Source organism: Phaseolus vulgaris, chromosome 11 (genome assembly GCF_051622355.1).
Source record: "Phaseolus vulgaris cultivar YP4 chromosome 11, ASM5162235v1, whole genome shotgun sequence".
Classification (NCBI taxonomy): Eukaryota; Viridiplantae; Streptophyta; class Magnoliopsida; order Fabales; family Fabaceae; genus Phaseolus; species Phaseolus vulgaris.
This window is the reverse complement of record NC_143508.1, coordinates 30,932,754-30,957,217: the sequence shown is the minus strand read 5'-3', so window position 1 is coordinate 30,957,217 and position 24,464 is coordinate 30,932,754. Positions and strand designations below refer to the sequence as shown.

General features: G+C 32.1%; 1 pseudogene; it reads right to left on the bottom strand.

The window, feature by feature from the left end:
* The window catches only part of LOC150023167 (uncharacterized), a 70,201-nt pseudogene that overhangs the window by 7,024 nt on the left and 38,713 nt on the right, over nt 1-24,464 (bottom strand).

Below are 24,464 nucleotides of genomic sequence, written 5' to 3'. Positions count from 1 at the left end.
GAGGTGTGGATATTAAATAAAGGAGTATGAATATGTAAAATAAAGTCACATTGTCCATGTGACTTAGGAGAGTAGGTGTAGGTGTAGTTTTTAGGAGGTGTCATAGTAGAAAAAGGTCACACCTCCCATGTGACTTGTTTTTGGTGGGAATTTCAAATGAGTTTTATTTGAATTTTCCCACCTATTTTTCAGCACCCTCACACTATAAATAGAGGTGTGAGCTCTTATAAAATTCAGAATTGAAATTGGTAATAGAGAAACTGTACTCAATTTGAGAGAGAATTGTGAGAACTTTGTCTTCTCCTTCACCTTGTCTTATCTTGTCATGCAACAACATAATTTGAAATCGAAGATTAAATAACTCACTTTAGGAGAACCCCATGGCCATGAGGGAGCAGGATATAGAAAGGATGTCACTTCTACTAGTGGAAATTGTGTGGTTTGCTTGAGAAACCTACATCTCCACTCTGAATTTTATGTAACTTTTGAGTTCCATTCTATTATCAGTTACAATAGAGTTAACTTGGTTTTCTCTACAAACTCCACAATTTAATTACATCCAATTGGTAATGGTCTTTTTAGCAAGTTAATTGTGTTTTCTTTTTTCATATAAAGCTGTTTCCAATCAGTGATTTTTCCTCTAACCCGAGCATTGCATCTGGACTATTTGATTCAACTTTATGCCAAGCTCTGCAACCATATCCTTTGTACCGACCTATCCTCGGACATCGACGTTAGGGATCAACATCAGACCTCGCCAACAGAGGGAGAGATCGGACGTTGGTGGTTTGAACAACTATATTGGGCCACGTAAGGTGGGCCCCATAATTATACTAGTTACAAGTTAAAACATCAGATATGAGAGGAAGCTCTAAGACACGAAGGATCCATGCAGGTGGTGTGTATAACACATTCAGGCGCGACACGAGTAAATAGCCCTTGGAGGCGCTAAGGCTCGATTAGGGTTAGGGTTTCCAAGGGAAGCTACATGCATGACACGTGAATACTTAGGGCACCCACACAACAGATGGCCCTAGAGATTTGGTGCACAAGTTGGTACCCAGGCGGCCATTCTATTAATCGTTGCACTCCAGTTAAGGGAAGTCTTATGTGCCAGATTACGCTAAGATTACGTAATAGTGACGCAGGGACATTCTCCAAGGAACCCTAAACATGGGTAACAGAACAGAGGTTGTACCGACCAGGTCATCGAGTGTGATGATGTGTCTAGCACGTGACTATGTGGGGCGTGCTCAGCAAAACATGTGGACAAGAGAAAGATGAATAGTTCAGAAGTGAGCATAGTCGCCGATTCGTGGAACTGGCGTTCTATAGTAAACATGGTCGGATGTCGTCGGGGTTGCGTGTCATCGACGTAGTAGATAATGGAAGATCAGGTGGTCTGACATCGCCACAAGAAGCACATCTCCGAATCTTCCAGTAAGCTTAGTTAAAGCTGCTGGAGGCTGAGAAGAGTAAGTTCAAGCGTATAAGTTCAGTAAGATGATTGTTGCGCCGGCATGGGGCGTGAAGGTCGTGTGGGTTGAAGGGAACAACTTGCCCATCAGCGAAAGGATTCCCAGAGTGGACATTCGTTGGTGGCAAGGTTTCCTCAGCTAGAACATGCATGGCGTAGCAATAAGGAGGGTGCCACTTGCGACAAGCGATGTCACAAAGATGGTGCACTTTGTTGCATCCGATACTCGCCTAGTCAGGTGGTGTTCCAGAGTGTATTACATGCTAGATTACTCCTTGAATAGGAGACTTAGCCGCGCGACTGGTTACTACACATAAATAACACTCAAGTTACCCCAGCCCAGATGACGACATGTGTAGGGTTGGATGCTACCTGTTACCCCAACCCAGATGATGACACGCGTAGGGTTGGATGTAATATATAAATGACGCTCGAGTTACCCTAGCTCAGATGATGACACGTGTAGGGTTGGGTACTACCTGCTACCCTAGCTCAGATGGTGACACGTGCAGGGTTGGATGCGAACCACGCGTCCAAAGCGTAACTGCCTGGAGAGAGACAAAACCTAACTATAAAGGTAAACTTAACAGAATTTGCAGGGGTACGTTTTCATTACGGCTCATTGTTTTGGGTTGAGTGCACTTTAGTACGGTTCTGCAGAGTATAGTTTTCTCTTATTTTTTGGGTGTTCTTGTCACTGACTTGAGCGTCGAAGCGCCACCGGCCGCAGAGGCGCCACCTTGTGTTTTTCAGGTTCTTAGAGAGGCTATCTGTGGTGTGGACTTGAAGGGCACGTGGTGCCAAGCTGGTGAGGAAGATCGTGACGAGGCAACGCTCTTGCGCTAGGTCAACTAGCAGGATCATAGGTAAACCCTAGTTTCAACCTATATAAAGGGTGCTAAGAACCCTAACAAGGTACACACTTTCTAAGACTGAAACTACTTTATACATTTATTGTTTCTTTGTCCTAATACTGACTTGAGTGTTAGAATGCAAATGGCCACTAAGGCGCCCTTTGTCTTTGCAGGTGAGAGGTTTCTTGACCAAGAAGGCACAATTCTTAGGCAAGATTGAAGGGCGAAAGCAGCTGTTGGAGTCAACTGGCGAAGCGAGTCAACCGGCAAGAACATCCTTTAACTCAAAAATCTTCAATTTTTTGCTATTTAATTTTGGCTTTTCTTGCTTAAAGGTTGTGTTGTGTGTACTATATATTCCTCTCATCCAGAAATAAGCAAAGTTAAGAAACAATAAGTAAAAGTAGCTGTAAAAAAAAAATCATGTGTGAATTTGAAGAAGTCAAGAAATAAGTCCAATTAAGCAACAACGTTTGTTATGCTAAACCCACAAATATTGGAAGCCAGTTTTCCTGCAATACTGGTATAGTGGTGTGTGTTATGTTAGTCCAAGGAACATGTTCTTTTACAAAGACAAACCATATTGTTTCTTCTAAAGCTGTCTAATTCAATTATGGTTCCACCACCAATGGTTGGACAACACTGAAGTCATTGATGCTACAAAAGTCATCAATGCATGATACACATTATGTTGAAATGCTGACTCGGGTTCCAAAAACACAGCAGAGAACACTGAATTCAGAATTAAAGTATCAGCTAAACAAAACCTTAAGGGTGAAAGTGTGTCCTGCACTCCAGAACACTATAATCTAAATGAGACCTCATTTGCCGCTTACCCTCCGACGAATGTCGCTTACCCTCCAATGAAGACCTTAAACCCTCTAACAAAAAACCTAAACCCTCTGACGAATGCCGCTTACATATCAACGACTGCACCAGCAACCGCCTGATTCCAACACCATTGCACCAGTAACTGCACGATTCCAACATTGTCGCACCATCAACCACCGATTCCAACACTGCCACGCCAGCAACCGCCCGATTCCAACATCGTCGTCATGACAAAGTCCAACTTCTCACATCGTTCTCAAACCCTACTTCCGTGCGCTCTCTCTCCCTTAAAGCCAAATTTTAACCCTCTCGAAAACCTTTCCCAAAAATTACCTCAGCAATAATTTACAACGTTACAAAATTTTCCTTGCATGATAACCATCCATGACTTACAATAATGCCCTTTGCCATGTTAAGAAAACATTTTCGTTAAAATAATGGAGCTCTCTTGGACTCAGTTACGTTTGCTGCTTCCTTATATATACCCATCTCACTTCCCTTAACCTCCACAATTCCTTCCATTCTGTTGTCCTTAACCTCCACGTGCTCCTTTGTTGTTCAAAAAAGACTCAATTAAAACCCATCTTCAGCCTCTAACTCAGACCATTGTTGCAGCATAACAAGAGTGCTTCCTTCACTTGGTGCCTCAACATAACAAACAACATCTTTGTGGACTCCATTCGGATAACAAACTGAACTGAACCCTCCACTACTTAAAGAGATTCTACCCTGCTGCTACAAAAACATCAAAACACCCTACCATGGACTCTTCTCCAACTCCCCTACCATCAATGTCTTCACTTTCCACAAACTTTTTGCCAAGAGAGTCCTTTTACAAGAGGTTAAGTTTTAGTAATCGGTTTGTTATAGTCCTCCTCTTCGTCATCCTATTCTTCATCGTACTCGTATATATTTACCTCCAATATTCCTCCTCATTCGACCCCGAATCCGGTGACATCCATGGACAAGCGGCGTTGAGGTCTCCGGTTGTGGTGACGGTGGTGGCAGAGACTGCTGGAAAATGCCCAATATGTTTGGAGGAGGTGGGAGAGGGAGAGCCCGTAAAAAAGATTGCATACTGCAAGCATATATTTCACGCGGAATGCATTGACAAGTGGTTGGAGACCAAGGTCACGTGCCCATATGCCGATACTACGAGACGAGTCCAGAGATGGAGTTGGTGACAGTGTGAGGAGGAGGAGAAGAAGATGCATAATAGGATGAAATTGTCCATTTATAATTGCTCTTGTAATATTTGAAGTATTCATAATCAAATTTTACTTTATATTATTTGTATATGGGTGAAAATCATTTGTGCTTCCTATCTATACTATTTATTTTACCACTAAAAAAAATATCTGAATAAGAATTGAATCTAGGTATAGTTATATTAGATATTTGACTTTTTAAATTGAGTACTAGATAAAAATAAATATATACATCCGTTTTTTTTATCATATTTAATTTTATCTTAAATAATTAAAATATTATTTGTTTATTTTGTACTTTAATGTTGTTTAGGGTTTAGGATTTTTTGTTTGACACTATTTTTTTTCTTTTATTTCTAATTTACAATACTTTTTAATAATAAAATATAGAAATAAAAATAAATAAAATAAAAATATATTTTTAAGTATGTAGGGGCATGTGAAAATATATTAATGTAATATTAAAAATTATTAAAATTAAAAAATTATTATAATATTAAAAAAATTAAAATAAATACAATAAACAAGTATAAATAGTTACATGAGGGTGTATAAATTAAATAAGGGCATCCAAGAGTAAAATATCAGGGCAGCAGATTGGGCCATATAATTATAAATTAAATAAATCTTTATTATTTGTAATTATTATATATGTTATCAATACTATTATTAATGTTAGACACAAACTACAATGGTCATAACACTCGAACCCAAGTTCCTTCACTGACCAAAGAAGTTTTAACCATTACACCAGACTAGTTCTTTTATCATATTATAATTTTTATTATACTTATTATTATCATTAATATTATTAATGTGGGGAATGTGAAAATTTTCTTAAGTATGTAGCTTAAATATAATTTAATAAAAATTATATTAAAAATTTCAAAAATTTAATTCATTTTATTTTAAATTTATACAACAAAAAAATAAATTTAATGTATAAAAGAAATGTATATAATTTATAAAAAAAAACTTTCTTTAATTTATACAAAAAAATTAAATTAAATTTATAAAAAAAATAATTCATTTCATTTATACAACAAAAACTTATTTTAATTTATACAAAAAACACTTAATTTCATTTATTGAACAAAACATATTTAATTTATACAACAAAAAATAAATACACAATATTTTTAAAATTTAAATATGTATTTTTTTTACCCAATTTTATTTTTCTACATCTTTTAATTCTTTTAATTTATACAAATTAAGATGGTGTGTAGTGATGGAGGAGGTGAGTACAAGTCTAACGAGTAAAAGAGGCATTGTGAAGAACTTGGGTTGCAACATAACATAACTTGTCCCTACACACCTCAACACAACGGAGTTGTCGAGAGAAAGAATAGAACAATCATGGACATGGCGAGGAGCATGCTTAAAGCGAAAGGTATGCCAAATTATTTTTGGGTTGAGTCCGTAACATGTGTGATATATTTGATAAACAAATCACCCACTCAGAGTGTTCCTAACACAACTCCAATTGAGGCATGGAGTGGATTCAAACCCAATGTGCAACACTTGAAGGTATTTGGGTCAATTACTTATGCTCATGTTCCCAAGGCAGCAAGATCGAAGTTGGATGATAAGGCAGTGAAGACCATTTTCATTGGATATAAGCATGGGGGATACAAACTGTACAATCCAATGACAAAGAAGGTGATTGTTAGTCGTGATGTTACATTTGCCGAAGAAGAGGAATGGCAATGGAATGCAGCAGTTGAAATGGATTCAAAAAAATAATATATTTACGTTTGCAACGATGATGTGGAAGATGGAGTCACTCTTGAAGCACCTACAGTTCAACCTGAACTTGTAATTCAACCTGAAGTTGCAACACCAATTGCAACTATGATGGAGCGACCAAGAAGGCAGCAACGAAAACCTATACATCTTCAAGATTGTGAAGTAAATCTTGATGATGAAGTTGATGACAATGGAGATTTGGTTCACTTTGCTTTTCTTGCAAAATCAGAACCTGTGAGACTTGCCAATGCCATTCAACACCCCAAATGGCAAAAAGACTATGAATGAAGAATTGATGGCGATTGAGAAAAACAAATTTCATGACTCAAATTGGGAAGGTTGTTCCAAATCAGAATTAAGGGAGGATGTTGGTTATAAATTCAAATTTTATTATTATTAATTCAGATTTTATTACCCTTAAACTATTTTACCGTTATATTGCATTAATGGTCAATTTACAAGAGTGTTAGTATTCCTCTTTTATAGCTACCAGTAATTGTAATTTTATTATATATTATATATATGATTGAGTAAATCAAAATGAACTAATTGAAGGAAATAAGAGAAGGCAAAAGGTTGTAGCAACTGATTGAACATAATTGCACAAAATTGCAAAACTGATCTTATTCATTTTGATTTACTCAATTAAATATATAATAAAATTACAATTACTGAAAGCTATAAAATAGGAATACTAACACGCCTGTAAACTGACCATTAATGCAATATAACGGTAAAATAGTTTAAGGGTAATAAAATTTGAATTAATAATAATAAAATCTGAATTAATTTCCAACATAAAGTACATTAAATAAATCTAAAAAAAATATCTTTTAGTGAAAAGGTAAATGTATATACAAATATATATAAATGCATGTTCTTTTGACCACAATTGTCCCTTCCTCTCTCCCAAAGTTGAGTTTGTTATTTAGACATACTGGCTATGAAGTTGTAGGATTACAAGCTTATTCCCCTGATTCAATACCCCTGGATGTTGATTTTTCCAGTCACGGAGTTCCCCAATCAATACCTGATGTTGATTTGCACGAAGCAGAGTGTTGATTTGTAGCACGGAGCACACTGCCAACGTCCCCACGTGATTTTATTTTTATTTTTATTTTTATTTATTTCTTAAACGTCCCCACGAGATTTTATTTTTATTTATTTCTTACAATGTGACTTTTATTTTTAATTTTTTTCTTATTATTATTTATAATTATTATATATGTTATCAATACTATTATTAATGTTTAGGGTTTAAGGTTTAGGGTTTAGGGTTGTAGGAACTAATTGAAGGAAATAAGAGGAGGCAAAAGGTTGTAGCAACTAATTGAACGTAATTGCACAAAATTGCAAAACTAATCTTATTCATTTTGATTTACTCAATCATATATATAATAAAATTACAATTACTGGAAGCTATAAAATAGGAATACTAACACGCCTGTAAACTGACCATTCACTAGTGCAGACAAGCCAAACGAGTGCGGCTATTTTACATTTACAAAGGCGGTTATATAGCTGCACTTGATCAGCACGCATTCTTAAATCGAAGATTTACAAGAACTTACAATGGCACAAAAAATAACGAAGGCTCATAGAAAACAAGAGGAAGCACGAGAGCATAAACAAAAGAGAAAATGAAGCGTCAGAGAACCCTTCGCCAATGCAAGAAAAAAAACAAAGTTGAGTACTTTTGGCCAGTTTCGTCCCTTCCTCTCTCACAAAGTTGAGTTTGTTATTTAGACAGACTGGCTATGAATTTGTAGGATTACAGGCTTATTCCCATGATTCAATAACCCTGGATGTTGATTTTTCCAGTCATGGAGTTCCCCAATCAATACCTGATGTTGATTTGCACGGAGAAGAGTGTTGATATGTAGCACGGAGCACACTGCCAACGTCCCCACATCATTTAATTTTTATTTTTATTTTTATCTTTAATTTTTATTTATTTCTTAAACGTCCCCACGAGATTTAATTTTAATTTTTATTTATTTCTTACCATGTGACTTTTATTTTTATTTTTTTTATTATTATTATTTATAATTATTATATATGTTATCAATACTATTACTAATGTTTAGAGTTTAAGGTTTAGGGTTTATGGTTTAGGGTTGTAGGAACTAATTGAAGGAAATAAGAGAAGGCAAAAGGTTGTAGCAACTGATTGAACGTAATTGCACAAAATTGCAATTACGTTCAAAAGGTTGTAGCAACATATTGAACGTAATAGCACAAAATTGCAAAACTGATCTTATTCATTTTGATTTACTCAATCATATATATATAATAAAATTACAATTACTGGAAGCTATAAAATAGAAATACAAACACGCTTGTAAACTGACCACTAATGCAATATAACGGTAAAATATTTTAAGGGTAATAAAATCTGAATTAATAATAATAAAACCTTAATTAATAACCTACATAAAATACATTAAATAAATCTAAACAAATATCTTTTAGTGAAAAGGTAAATATACATATATATATATATATATGCACGTACTTTTTGTACTTTTGACCACAATTCCCTTCCTCTCTCCCGAAGCTGGGTTTGTTATTTAGACAAACTGGCTATGAAGTTGTAGGATGACAAGCTTATTCCCTTGATTCAATATCCCTGGATGTTGATTTTTCCAGTCACGGAGTTCCCCAATCAATACCTGATGTCGATTTGCACGGAGCAGAGTGTTGATTTGTAGCACGGAGCACACTTCCAACGTCCCCACGTGATTTTATTTTTATTTTTATTTTTATCTTTTATTTTTATTTATTTCTTAAACGTCCCCACGAGATTTAATTTTAATTTTAATTTTTGTCTTTTATTTTTATTTATTTCTTACCATATGACTTTTATATTTAATTTTTTTCTTATTATTATTTATAACTATTATATATGTTATCAATATTATTCTTAATGTTTAGGGTTTAGGGTTTAGGGTTGTAGGAACTAATTGAAGAAAATAAGGGAAGGCAAAAGGTTATAGCAAATGATTGAACGTAATTGCACAAAATTGCAAAACTGATCTTATTCATTTTGATTTACTCAATCATATGTATAAAAAAAATTACAATTACTGGAACCTATAAATAGGAATACTAACACGCCTGTAAACAGACCATTAATGCACAATATAACAGTAAAATAGTTTAAGGGTAATAAAATATGAATTAATAACCAACATAAAGTACATCAAATAAATCTTAAAAAAATATCTTTTAATGAAAAGGTACATATATATATATATATACATATATATATATACATATATATATATATATCTATATATATATATATATCTACATATATATATATATATCTACATATATATATATACATATATATATACATATACATATATATATATATATATATGTATATACATATACATATATATATATATATATGCATGTGCTTTTTTACTCTTGGCCACTTTTGTCCCTTCCTCACTCACAAAGTTGAGTTTGTTATTTAGACAAACTAGATGTTGATTTTTCCAGTCACGTAGTTCCCCAATCAATACCTGATGTTGATTTGTATGGAGTAGAGTGTTGATTTGTAGCACGGAGCACACTGCCAACGTCCCACGTGATTTAATTTTAATTTTAATTTTTATCTTTTATTTTTATTTATTTCTTAAACGTCCCCACGAGATTTTATTTTTATTTTTATTTTTATTTATTTCATACCATGTGACTTTTATTTTTAATTTTTTTTCTTATTATTATTTATAATTATTATATATGTTATCAATACTATTATTAATGTTTAGGGTTTAAGGTTTAAGGTTTAGGGTTTAGGATTTAGGGTTGTAGGAACTAATTGAAGAAAATAAGAGAAGGTAAAAGGTTGTAGCTACTAATTGAAAGTAATTGCACAAAATTGCAATTACGTTCAAAAGGTTGTAGCTACTAATTGAACGTAATTACACAAAATTGAAAAACTGATCTTATTCATTTTGATTTACTCAATAATATATATAATAAAATTACAATTACTGGAAGCTATAAAATAGTAATACTAACACTCCTGTAAATTGACCATTAATGCAATATAACGGGTAAAATAGTTTAAGAGTAATAAAATCTGAATTAATAATAATAAAATCTGAATTAATAACCAACATAAAGAACATTAAATAAATATAAAAAAAAATATTTTAGTGAAAAGGTAAATATATATAAATATCTGTCCTGTCCCGAATCGGGTAGGTATTTGGCCGAGCTGACTAAAGGCCCATTTAGGGGAAGTGACGATGTGAGAACTTGGCATGGGTCGCGAACCGACCTAACAGGCCCAAAAACACAACCTGTTTTGGCCTTGGCTTAGTATTGCGCAACGCCAACAAGGGACAAATTCCACTAAAGGAAAGTATAACGTTTTTCCTACACACACATATTCCTGATAACGTCATAAATATAAATATCATATTCCCGATAGCGTAATGAATATAAATGTTATATCCCCGATAACGTAATAAATATTATCCCCAGTATCCCTGATTACATTGTTTAACTATTCCGATTTATATACTTTATATCCAGATTTTATAGAAAGTTACTGTGAAATGATATATTAATGCCAGGAAAGACCAACGTCAGAAATCCAAGCTCATGAATGTTTATAAATAGACAACCACCTACAGGGAGTATCTAACTTGCATCTTTGCAGTATATTTTATCATACACATTATATTTTGTGCTCTCACTGACTTGAGCGTTGGAGTGTAATCGTAGGTGGAACCCCCCTCATCCCCAAAAGATCGGTTTGCTGAAACCTGGAGGTCATTCCTAAGCACCTCATCCACTAGCTGACCGACCACCAAAAAGGAATCCAAGAAGAGCTCATCCATACTCCGACCGACTTCGAGCCGGCGAGAACATTTGGCGCCCACCGTGGGGCAGGTAAAACTGTCCCTACTACCACCAATCACTTAAGATATACACATGATTTTGATATTGATTCTGCAAATCTTATTTCAACATTTAAATCTATTGAGAGATTATTCTTGTAAGAAAAAAAAGACGAATTGGAAGAGATTAGACAAATCTCTATAAATAGAACATGAATCCCAAAAAATAAGGTAAGTATTGTTTTATGTAATATATATTTCAGTGACATATTGTTTGCTCTTACCCACTTGAATGTTGGAGTATTGACAACACGTGGAATCTAAGGAGGGTACTTTACAATTATATATTCTTGCTTATTTATACTGTTCAACAGGAATCCTACCGACTCATTATCGCCTTGCACGACCAGAGAATATTATTATCACCCCGTGCGATCAAAATTATTGTTGTCCTAATATAATTGTTGTTATTTGGATCTATTATAATTATCGTTATTTAAATCTGTTGAGATTTTATCCTGAAAATAGCTAACATAATGGTTGTTATTTAGATCTATTATGATTATGATCATTTAAATTTGGTTGTCGTCACTTCGGACCTGAGTAGTCAGATCGAAAAATAATGAGTTTTTAATTTGGTTACTACAATAACGAACTTGAGTAGTTCGGTCGCCACTAACCAAAGTTTTTAATCTGGTCGCTACAATAACGAACCCGAGCAGTTCGGTATTTTGCACAACGAACCTGAGCAGTTCGATAATCTGCATAACGACCCAAGCAGTTCGGTATTTTGCACAACGAACCCGAGTAGTTCGGTAGCCCACATAACGAACCTGAGCAGTTCGGTAATCTGCATAACGAACCCGAGCAGTTCGGTATTTTGCACAACAAACCTGAGCAGTTCGGTAATCTGCATAGCGAACCCGAGCAGTTCAGTAGCCCACATAACGAACCCGAGTAGTTCGGTAGTTTGCACAACGAACCTGAGCAGTTCGGTAATCTGCATAACGAACCCGAGCAGTTCAGTAGCCAACACAACGAACCCGAGCAGTTCGATAGTTTGCACAACGAACTTTAGCAGTTTGGTAATCTGCGTACCGAACCCGAGCAGTTCGGTAGTTTTCACAACAAACTCGAATAGTTCGATCTAAATCTGACACCAAAATTCAATCTGGTGGCGTACATAACGAACCCGAGCAGTTCAGTCAAAATCTGATACCAAAATTCAATCTGGTAGCGTACATAACGAACCCGAGTAGTTCGGTTGAAATCTGACACTAGAATTCAAACTGGTAGCGCATATAACGAGCACGAGTAGTCCGACCAAGACCAAGCATTAGAGTTGTCAACTTGGCTAGTTTAACCACAAACCTTAGACTGTCAGGAATTGGGCCGACGTGGTTGACCCTGAATTTTTAATAAGCTATTCCTTTTGAAAATGAGTTAATGCTAGGAATTAGGTCGATGTGGCCGACCTGCAAGGGTTTAGGCCGAGTTGACCGATCTGCCAGGCGTTTCGGTTTCCAAGTCTGCAGGATCAACGTTCCAAGCCTTTTCGCCTCGTTAATTCAACTCAAGGCTGGGGAGCTGTGTACCGTCATGGTGAGCCAGGTAGCTTGCCGACCTCTCCACATACTCACACTCATGGTGAGCCAGGAAGTTTGTCGACCTCTCCACATACTCACACTCATAGTAAGCCAGGTAGTTTGTCGACCTTTCCACATACTCACACTCATTGTGAGCCAGGTAATATGCCGACCTCTCCACATACGCACACTCATGGTGAGCCAAGAAGCTTGCCGATTTTCTCACAGACCCACGCGAAGTGAAATGTGGACGGACCACTGTCCATCACATAGATAGGAAATTTTCCGACCTATCCATAATGGTGGTTTGCTCGGATAGCCCAATAACGCTTTAGCCTTTACGCCTCGTAGGCTCGGCCCAAGGCTGAGGGGTTGTGTCCTGTCCCGAATCGGGTAGGTATTTGGCGGAGCTCACTAAGGGCCCATCTAGGGGAAGTGACGATGTGAGAACTTGGCATGGGTCGCAAACCGACCTAACAGGCCCAAAAACACAACCTGTTTTGGCCTTGGCTTAGTATTGCGCAACGCCAACAAGGGACAAATTCCACTAAAGGAAAGTATAACGTTTTTCCTACACACACATATTCCTGGTAGCGTAATAAATATAAATATCATATTCCCGATAGCGTAATGAATATAAATGTTATATCCCCGATAACGTAATAAATATTATCCCCAGTATCCCTGATTACATTGTTTAACTATTCCGATTTATATACTTTATATACAGATTTTATAGAAAGTTACTGTGAAATGATATATTAATGCCAGGAAAGACCAACGTCAGAAATCCAAGCTCATGAATGTTTATAAATAGACAACCACCTACAGGGAGTATCTATCTTGCATCTTTGCAGTATATTTTATCATACACATTATCTTTTGTGCTCTCACTGACTTGAGCGTTGGAGTGTAATCGCAGGTGGAACCCCCCTCATCCCCAGAAGATCGGTTTCCTGAAACCTGGAGGTCAATCCTAAGCACCTCATCCACTAGCTGACCGACCACCAAAAAGGAATCCGAGAAGAGCTCATCCATACTCCGACCGACTTCGAGCCGGCGAGAACAATATCTATATATATATATATGTGTGTACTTTTTATACTTTTGGACACGGTCCCTTCCTCTCTCACAACGTTGAGTTTGTTATTTAGACATACTGGCTATGAAGTTGTAGGATTACACGCTTATTCCCCTGATTCAATACCCCTGGATGTTGATTTTTCCAGTCACGGAGTTGCCCAATCAATACTTGATGTTGATTTGCACGGAGCAGAGTGTTGATTTGTAGCACGGAGCACACTGCCAACGTCCCCACGTGGTTTAATTTTTATTTTTATTTTTATCTTTTATTTTTATTTATTTCTTAAATGTCCCCACGAGATTTAATTTTTATTTTTATTGTTTTCTTTTACTTTTATTTATTTCTTACCATGTGACTTTTATTTTTAATTTTTTCTTATTATTATTATATATGTTATCAATACTATTATTAATGTTTAGGGCTTAAGGTTTAGGGTTTAGGGTTGTACCAACTGATTGAACGTAATTACACAAAATTGCAATTACGTTCAAAAGGTTGTAGCTACTAATTGAACGTAATTGCAAAACTGATCTTATTCATTTTGATTTACACAATCATATATATAATAAAATTACAATTACTGGAAGCTATAAAATAGTAATACTAACATGCCTGTAAACGGATCATTAATGCAATATAACGGTAAAATAGTTTAAGGGTAATAAAATCTGAATTAATAATAATAAAATCTGAATTAATAACCAACATAAAGTACATTAAATAAATCTAAAAAAAATATGTTTCAGTGAACAGGTAAATATATATATGCATGTACTTTTTGTACTTTTGGCCACTGTCCCTTCCTCTCTCACAAAGTTGAGTTTGTTATTTAGACAGACTGGCTATGAAGTCGTAGGATTACACGCTTATTCCCCTGATTCAATACCCCTGTATGTTGATTTTTCCAGTCACGGAGTTCCCCAATTAATACCTGATGTTGATTTGCACGGAGCAGAGTGTTGATTTGTAGCACGGAGCACACTGCCAACGTCCCCGCGTGATTTAATTTTGTTTTTAATTTTTATCTTTTATATTTATTTATTTCTTAAACGAACCCACGAGATTTAATTTTTATTTTTATTTTTTTCTATTATTTTTATTTATTTCATACTATATGACTTTTATTTTTAATTTTTTTATTATTATTATTATTTATAATTATTATATATGTTATCAATACTATTATTAATGTTTAGGGTTTAAGGTTTAGGGTTTAGGGTTGTAGGAACTAATTGAAGAAAATAAGAGAAGGCAAAAGGTTGTAGCAACTAATTGAACATAATTGCACAAAATTGCAATTACGTTCAAAAGGTTGTAGGAACTAATTGAACGTAATTGCACAAAATTGAAAAACTGATCTTAACCATTTTGATTTACTCAATCATATATATTATAAAATTACAATTACTGGAAGCTATAAAATAGAAATACTAACACGCCTGTAAACTGACCATTAATGCAATATAACGGTAAAATAATTTAAGGGTAATAAAATCTGAATTAATAATAATAAGATCTGAATTAATAACCAACATAAAGTACATCAAATAAATCTAAAAAAAATATCTTTTAGTGAAGAGGTAAATATATATACAAATATATATATATATATATATATATGCATGTACTTTTTGTACTTTTGGCCACTGTCCATTCCTCTCTCACAAAGTTGAATTTGTTATTTAGACAAACTGGTTATGAAGTTGTAGGATTACAGGTTTATTCCCCTAATTCAATACCTCTGGATGTTGATTTTTCCAGTCACGTAGTTCCCCAATCAATACCTGATGTTGATTTGCACGGAGCAGAGTGTTGATTTGCACGGAGCAGAGTGTTGATTTGCACGGAGCAGAGTGTTGATTTGTAGCACGGAGCACACTGCCAACGTCCCCGCGTGATTTAATTTTAATTTTAATTTTTATCTTTTATATTTATTTATTTCATAAACGTCCACACGAGATTTAATTTTTATTTTTATTTTTATTTATTTCATACCATGTGACTTTTATTTTTAATTTTTTTATTCTTAATATTTATAATTATTATATATGTTATCAATACTATTATTAATGTTTAGAGTTTAAAGTTTAGGGTTTAGGGTTGTAGGAACTAATTGAAGAAAATAAGAAAAGGCAAAAGGTTGTAGCAACTGATTGAACATAATTGCACAAAATTTCAATTACGTTCAAAAGGTTGTAGCAACTAATTGAACGTAATTGCACAAAATTGCAAAACTGATCTTAATCATTTTGATTTACTCAATCATATATATTATAAAATTACAATTACTGGAAGCTATAAAATAGAAATACTAACATGCCTGTAAAGTGACCATTAATGCAATATAACGGTAAAATAATTTAAGGGTAATAAAATCTGAATTAATAATAATAAGATTTGAATTAATAACCAACATACAGTACATCAAATAAATCTAAAAAAAAAATATCTTTTAGTGAATAGGTAAATATATATACATATATATATATATATGCACGTACTTTTTGTACTTTTGGCCACTGTCCCTTCCTCTCTCACAAAGTTGATTGTTTTATTTAGAGAAACTGGCTATGAAGTTGTAGGATTAGAGGTTTATTCTCCTAATTCAATACCTCTGGATGTTGATTTTTCCAGTCACGTAGTTCCCCAATCAATACCTGATGTTGATTTGCACGGAGCAGAGTGTTGATTTGTAGCACGGAGCACACTACCAACGTCCCCGCGTAATTTAATTTTAATTTTTATCTTTTATTTTTATTTATTTCTAAACGTCTCCACGAGATTTAATTTTAATTTTAATTTTTTTCTTTTATTTTTATTTATTTCTTACCATGTGACTTTATTTTTAATTTTTTTATTATTATTATTTATAAATATTATATATGTTATCAATACTATTATTAATGTTTACGGTTTACGATTTAGGGTTTAGAATTGTAGGAACTGATTGAACATAATTGCACAAAATTGCAATTACGTTCAAAAGGTTGTAGCAACTAATTGAACGTAATTGCACAAAATTGCAAAACTGATCTTAATCATTTTGATTTACTCAATCATATATATAATAAAATTACTATTATTGGAAGCTATAAAATAGGAATACTAACACGCCTGTAAACTGACCATTAATGTAATATAACGGTAAAATAATGTAAGGGTAATAAAATCTGAATTAATAATAATAAGATCTGAATTAATAACCAACATAAAGTACATCAAATAAATCTAAAAAAAAATATCTTTTAGTGAAAAGGTAAATATATATATATATATATGCATCTACTTTTTGTACTTTTGGCCACTGTCCCTTCCTCTCTCACAAAGTTGATTTTGTTATTTAGACAAACTGGCTATGAAGTTGTAGGATTACAGGTTTATTCCCCTAATTCAATACCTCTGGATGTTGATTTTTCCAGTCACGTAGTTCCCCAATCAATACCTCTGGATGTTGATTTGCACAGAGCATAGTGTTGATATGCACGGAGCAGAGTGTTGATTTGTAGCACGGAGCACACTGCCAACGTCCCCGCGTGATTTAATTTTATTTTTAATTTCTATCTTTAATATTTATTTATTTCTTAATCGTCCCCACAAGATTTAATTTTTATTTATTTCTTACCATGTGACTTTTATTTTTAATTTTTTTATTATTATTATTTATAATTATTATATATGTTATCAATACTATTCTTAATGTTTAGGGTTAAAGGTTTAGGGTTTAGGGTTGTAGGAACTAATTGAAGAAAATAAGAGAAGGCAAAAGGTTGTAGCAACTGATTGAACATAATTGCACAAAATTTCAATTACGTTCAAAAGGTTGTAGCAACTAATTGAACGTAATTGCACAAAATTGCAAAACTGATCTTAATCATTTTGATTTACTCAATCATATATATTATAAAATTACAATTACTGGAAGCTATAAAATAGAAATACTAACATGCCTGTAAAGTGACCATTAATGCAATATAACGGTAAAATAATTTAAGGGTAATAAAATCTGAATTAATAATAATAAGATTTGAATTAATAACCAACATAAAGTACATCAAATAAATCTAAAAAAAAAATATCTTTTAGTGAATAGGTAAATATATATACAAATATATATATATATATGCACGTACTTTTTGTACTTTTGGCCACTGTCCCTTCCTCTCTCACAAAGTTGAGTTTGTTATTTAGACAAACTGACTATGAAGTTGTAGGATTACAGGTTTATTCCCCTGATTCAATACCCCTGGATGTTGATTTTTCCAGTCACGTAGTTCCGCAATCAATACCTGATGTTGATTTGGACGGAGCAGAGTGTTGATTTGTAGCATAGAGCAGACTGCCAACGTCCCCACGTGATTTAATTTTTATTTGTTATTCTTATTTATTTCTTAAAGGTCCCATGAGATTTAATTTTTACTTTTTTTCTTATATTTTTATTTATTTCTTACCATGTGACTTTTATTTTTAATTTTTTTTCTTATTATTATTTATAATTATTATATATGTTATCAATACTATTATTAATGTTTAGGGTTTAGGGTTGTAGGAACTTATTGAAGAAAATAAGAGTAGACAAAAAGTTGTAGCAACTGATTGAACCGTAATTGCACAAAATTGCAAAATGGATCTTATTCATTTTGATTTACTCAATCATATATATAATAAAATTACAATTACTGGACCCTATAAAATAGTAATACGAACTTGTAAAGTTACCATTAATGCAATATAACGGTAAAATAGTTTAAGGGTAATAAAATTTGAATTAATAATAATAAAATCTGAATTAATAACCAATATAAAGTACATTAAATAAATCTTAAAAAAATATCTTTTAGTGAAAAGGAAAATATAGATACATATATATATATACAATTATATATATATATATATATATATATATATATATGCATGTACTTTTTGTACTTTTAGCAACTGTCCCTTCCTCTCTCTGAGTTTGTTATTTAGACAGACTGGCTATGAAGTTGTAGGATTACAGGTTTATTCCCCTGATTCAATACCCTTGGATGTTGATTTTTCTAGTCACGAAGTTTCCCAATCAATACCTGATGTTGATTTGCACAGAGCAGAGTGTTGATTTGTAGCACGAAGCACACTACCAACGTTCCCACGTGATTTAATTTTTATTTTTATTTATTTCTTAAACATCCCCACGAGATTTAATTTTTATTTTTATTTTTGTCTTTTATTTTTATTTATTTCTTACCATGTGACTTTTATTTTTAATTTTTTTCTTATTATTATTTATAATTATTATATATGTTATCAATAGTATTATTAATGTTAGACACAAACTGCAATGGACAGAACACTCAAACCCAAGTTTCTTCTGTGACCAAAGAAACTTTAACCACCAAGTTCTTTTATCATATTATAATTTTTATTATACTTATTATTATTATTGGTATTATTAATGTGGGGCATGTGAAAATTTTCTTAAGTATGTAGCTTAAATATAATTTAATAAAAATTATATTAAAACTTTCAAAAATTTAATTTATTTTATTTTAAATTTATACAACAAATAAATAAATTTAATGTATAAAAGAAATGTATATAATTTATTAAAAAACTTACTTTCATTTATACAAAATAATTAAATTCAATTTATACACAAAAAAATAATTCATTTCATTTATACAACAAAAAGTCGTTTTAATTTATACAACAAAAACTTAATTTCATTTATTGAACAAAACATATATTTAATTTATACAACAAAAAATAAATACACAATATTTTTAAATTTTAAATATGTATTATTTTTCCCCAATTATTATTTTTCTACATCTTTCAATTCTTTATAAACTTTATAAGATAATTTCTTTAAATAATTTTAAATTAAACACTTAATCAATTTAATAAATTTAGTTTAACTATTTTATATATAAATACTTATTATAATATTATAAATTAAATTAAATTAAATTAATTAATTTTTAGAAAATTTAAGAATTTTATATAACATTTACAAATTTAATTACATTTTTTCTTTTACTGAATTATTATTTTTTAACATTTTTCAATTCTTTTTAAATTGTTTAAGATAATTTTTAAAATAATTTAAAAACTAATTTAATTGACCTAACATATAGAAAAATTATTAAAATTAAAAAATTATTATAATATTAAAAAAATTAAAATAAATACAATAAACAAGTATATATACTATAAACAAGTATGACATAGTTACATGGGTGTATAAATTAAATAAGGGCTACAGATAGGAAAATAAATGGGTAGCAGATTGGGCCAGATAATTATACATAGTCACGTGGGGTGTAGATATTAAACAGAGGTTGCAGAGAGTTAAAAATATGGGCAGTAGAATGGGCTAGAAAATTACAAATAGTTACATGGTGGTTTCTTTATCATATTTAATTTTATCTTAAATAATTAAAATCTTATTTGTTTATTTTGTATTTTAATGATGTTTAGGGTTTAGGATTTTTTGTTTGACACTATTTTTTTTCTTTTATTTCTACTTTACAATACTTTTTAATAATAAAATATAGAAATAAAAATAAAAATATTATTGGTTATCAAGTGAAACTATAAAAAAATTATATGATCAAATATCATTGTTTGAATTGTAAATTTTTTTAAAGTACATTAAATAAATCTTAAAAAATATCTTTTAGTGAAAAGGTAAATATATATACAGATATATTTATGCATGTACTTTTTGTACTTTTGGCCACAATTGTCCCTTCCTCTCTCACAAAGCTGAGTTTTTTATTTAGACAGATTCACTATAAAGTTGTAGGATTACACGCTTATTCCTCTAATTCAATACCCCTTATTCCCTTAATTCAATACTCCTGATGTTGATTTTTCCAGTCACAAAATTTCCCACTCAATACCTGATGTTGATTTGCACGGCAGAATGTTGATTTGTAGCACGGAGCTGCCAACGTCCCCATGTGATTTAATTTTACCAAAATTATTAAAATTAAAAAAATTATTATAATATTAAAAAAAATAAAAGAAATACAATAAACAAGTATAAAAAGTAAAACGAGGTTTAAAAATTAAATAGAGATTGCTGAGAGTAAAAAATATGGGAAGTAGATTGGGTTAGAAAATTACATATAGTTACATAAGGGTATATAAATTAAATAAGAGCTACAGAGAGTAAAATAAATGGGTAGCAGATTGGACCTGAAAATTATAAATATTCACGTGATATGTAGACATTAAACCGAGGTGGCAGAGAGTAAAAAATATGGGCAGTAGATTGGGCTAGAAAAATACAAATAGTTACATTGCGGGGTATAAATTAATTAATGGTTGCAGAGAGTATTATATATGGGGAGCAGATTGGGCCAGAAAATTACAAATAGTCTCGCGGGGTTTTGAATTTAAATAGAGGGTCTTGAGAGTAAAAAATATGGGCAGTACATTGGGCCTAAAATTATAAATAGTTACATGGGGGTGTATATATTAAATCAGGGATTGCATGAGTAAAATATCAGGGCAGCAGATTGGGCTAGAAAATTACAAATAGTCACGCGGGGTGTAGAAATTAAATAGAGGTTGCTGAAAGTAGAAAGCATGGGCAATAGATTGGGTTAGAAAATTACAAATAGTTACAAAGGGGTGTATAATTAAATAAGGGCTGCAGAAAGTCAAATATATGGACAGCAGATTGGGCTAGAAAATTACAAATAGTCACGTTGCGTGTAGAAATTAAATAGAGGTTGCAGAGAGTAAAAAATATGGGCAATAGATTGGGCTAGAAAATTGCAAATAGTTACATAGGGGTATATAAATAAAATAAGGGATGCAAAGAGTAAAATATATGGGCAGCAGATTGGGCAAGAAAATTACAAATAGTCACGTGGGGTTTACAAAATAAATAGAGGTTGTAGAGAGTAAAAAATATGGGCAGTAGATTGGGCAATATAATTACAAATAGTTACATGGGGATGTAAAAGTTAAATAAGGGCAGCAGAGAGTAAAATATATGCGTAGCAGATTGGGCCAGAAATTACAAATAGTCTCGAGGGTTGTATAAATTAAATAGAGGATGCAGAGCGTAAAAAATATGAGCAGTACATTGGGCTAGAAAATTACAAATCGTTACATCGTGGTGTATAAACTAAACAAGGGCTGTAGAGAGTAAAATATATGGGCAGCTGATTGGGCAAGACAATTACAAATAGTCATGTGGGGTGTAGAATTTAAATAGAGGTTGCAGAGAATAAAAAATATGGGGTGTAGATTGGGCTAGAAAATTACAAAGTTACATGGGGGTGTGTAAATTAAATAAGGGGTCAGAGAGTAAAATATATGGGCAGCAGATTGGGCTAGAAAATTACAAATAGTCATGTGGGGTGTAGAAATTTTATAGAGGTTGTAGAGGGAAAAAATATGGGCAGTAGATTGGGGTAGAAAATTACAAATTGTTACATGGGCGTGTATAAATTAAATATGGGCTGCATAGTGTAAAATATATTGGGCCAGAAAACTTCAAAATAGTAACGTGTCGTGTAGAAATTAAATAGAAGTTGCAGAGAGTAAAAAATATGTGCAATAGATTGGGCTAAAAAATTACAAATCGGTACATTGGGGTGTATAAATTAAATTAGGGATGCCGAGAGTAAAATATATGGGCAGCAGATTGGGCCAGAAAATTACAACTAGTCACGTGTGGTGTAGATATTAAATAGAGGTTGCTCAGAGTAAAAATGATGGGCAGTACAGTGGGCCTGAAAATTACAAATAGTTACGTGGGGGTGTATAAATTAAATAAGGGCATCCAAGAGTGAAATATCAGGGCAGCAGATTGGGCTAGAAAATTACAAATAGTCACACGGGGTGTAGAAATTAAATAGAGGTTTCTGAGAGTAAAAAATATTGGTATAGATTGGGTTAGAAAATTTCAAATAGTTACATAGGGGTGTATAATTAAATAAGGGCTACAGATAGTAAAATAAATGGGTAACAGATTGGGCCAGATAATTATAAATAGTCATGTGGGATGTAGATATTAAACAGAGGTTGCAGAGAGTAAAAATATGGGCAGTAGATTGGGCTACAAAATTACAAATAGTTACATGGTGGTGTATAAACTAAATTAGGGCTGCAGAGAGTAAAAATATGGGCAGTAGATTGGGCTACAAAATTACAAATAGTTACATGGTGGTGTATAAACTAAATAAGGGCTGCAGAGAGTAAAATATATGGGGAGCAGATTGGGCCAGAAAATAGAGGTTACTACTGTCTTGAGCATAGTGCAATTTGCTAAAACTAGCTGGAAAATAAATAATAGATCATTGATGAAAAAGTGATTACTTGTTTAAGATACTCTCTTCATCAAGATTAACTTCTGAAGAAAATTCTTCAATTAATGATCTTATGGCATTCTCATCACCAGAATTCAAGCTAATCAGGCGCTTCTCTAGCTCACCAATTTTCTGGTACACCAAAAATGTAAGCATCATCGTTCAAAGTAACACTTAAAACCCCTACATGTAACAAACACCCAGTGACGTGGATGCTAAGAAGCACTTTTAAAAGAAACATTTTGGTGTTTTTTTACTAATTTTTCTCCTTTTTCATAAACATTTGACAAGACATTGTTTCAGTGGACCAATGTTCTGAGATCAATAAACAGAAAATGTAAACAAATCTATTAGAGCTGTTTACCATAGGCCTAAAACAATATTAGGTCTTTTTAAACTAATAATGCATATTTATTATAATTGAAATTTGTTATTATTTTGGATGAAAACTTTATAAAAGAGAAAGTCATAGATTGTAGAGATTAAATATAATTAAACCTCAGAAGGGATAAAATGGGTTGCCAGTCCAGCAACAACTATTTCCTTCCCACTCAACCTTCCTCCAATCAGTGCCAAGTATTCACCTGTAATACTACATGCATGATTACAACTCCGAAGTTTTCTGTGTAATTCTCTAATGAATTTTTCTTCACTTTTATAACCATTTATGCTAACTCAGTAAAATTTTAAAGACACTTCTACTGTCATTGAAGAATAAACAGCTACGAACATAGAAATTGTAAAGAGGGAAACAAATGAAGAGATTCAACTCTACCTAGATAATCTTCTTCAGTGAAGAGTTTTGCTCCACAAATTACAAATTGTTAGAGTTAATTTATCAATCCATTAAGACAGCAAACTGGAATGAAATTCACCACAACTGAAATCTCTAAGACCCAAAAATCAATAGAAGAAAACCATACCAATCCAAACCAATAAGAGAACACTCGATAAATCAAACTCAGAAAGAATGTGAACAAATCCTTTGGCGGAGGCGTTGATGGTGGCGATTTCGGATAATCGCGAAATGATTTCATACAACTTGGATGTATCAAATCCACACGAAGCCTGAAGAAAATTTAACCGCTATTCTAGACAAATTTTTTAGTATTATTATGATTTTTATTATACTTATTATTATTAATAATATTAATAATATTAATAATGTTAATAATATGAATAATGTTAATAATATGAATAATGTTAATAATATGAATAATATTATTAATATTTAATAATATTAATAATAGTTAATAATAGTTAATAATATTTATAATATTTAATGATATTAATAATAATTAATAATATTAATAATAATTAATAATATTAATAATAATTAATAATATTAATAATAATTAATAATATTAATAATAATTAATAATATTAATAATAATTAATAATAATTAATAATAATTAATAATAATTAATAATATTAATAATAATTAATAATATTAATAATAATTAATAATATTAATAATAATTAATAATATTAATAATAATTAATA